The sequence below is a fragment of the Terrapene carolina genome, unplaced genomic scaffold (genome assembly GCF_002925995.2).
Source record: "Terrapene carolina triunguis isolate 2854851 unplaced genomic scaffold, T_m_triunguis-2.0 Scaffold751, whole genome shotgun sequence".
Taxonomy (NCBI): Eukaryota; Metazoa; Chordata; order Testudines; family Emydidae; genus Terrapene; species Terrapene triunguis.
Genome location: NW_020665102.1, coordinates 43,736 through 44,576, shown reverse-complemented (window position 1 = coordinate 44,576; position 841 = coordinate 43,736). Strand labels below are relative to the sequence as shown.

The 841-nt window shown below is 63.7% G+C and overlaps 1 protein-coding gene across 1 annotated transcript in view; it reads left to right on the top strand.

The window, feature by feature from the left end:
- PHF23 (PHD finger protein 23) overlaps positions 1-841 on the top strand; it is a 20,863-nt gene that overhangs the window by 19,663 nt on the left and 359 nt on the right. The gene's annotated exons all lie outside the window — the stretch shown is intronic.

Genomic DNA, 841 nt, shown 5'->3' with positions numbered 1-841 from the left:
TCCTGGCTCTCAGCGCCCCCTGCTCTAACCACCAGCCCCCACTCCCCACTCTCGATGACTGTATAGACGCTCTCATCCCGCACAAGCCACCGGGCTCGTGGTGGAGCGGGTTGAAGCGAACCGGCCAGGGACAGACAGACAGGGGAAGACGACGCGAATGGCTTGACGTTTTGGGGCCGTTAGCGTCGAGAGAGACCAGCTGAAGAGCTCAGAATCTAACTGGATGCTGGAAGCGGCGGTCTCCTGTCCTTCCAGATGGGGAAACCGAGGCACGGATTGTGGCTGGGATCTGCGGCAGGGCTGGGAATTGAACCCAGGGGTCCCGAATCCAAGCCCACCGCCGTCTTTTGAGTAGTTAAAGAAAAAAAAAAGGGTGCGTTCAGCCCTCCCGTCTTCCCGTCGTCAGGCAGACGATCCCTGATTCTCTAGGCCCCAACTCCCCCCCCAGAGCCGGGGCTAGGCGCCAGGAATCTCGCCTCCCGGCCTGTCTTTGTGTGGCACAGGGGGGGGGGGGGGGAAGCCCCCCCCCCCCCCCCCCCCCGCTCTAACCACCAGCCAGGGGTGCCAGACAAATCGGGGGGGGACGGGGGGACCTGGGGCTGGAGTTAGTCATGCCCTGGGGGCAGGGGGAGCTGTGATGCCGATGGGGCGGGGCTAGGCTAGGCATATGGGGGTGAAGGGGCGGGGCTAGGGGAGCTGTTCCCAATGGGGTGAGGCTAATGGGGGTGAAGGGGTGGGGCTGGGGGAACTGTGTTCCTAATGGATGGGGCTAATGGGGGTTAAGGGGGTGGAGCTAGGGGAGCTATCGCCCCAATGGGGTGGGGCTAATGTAGGTATGGGG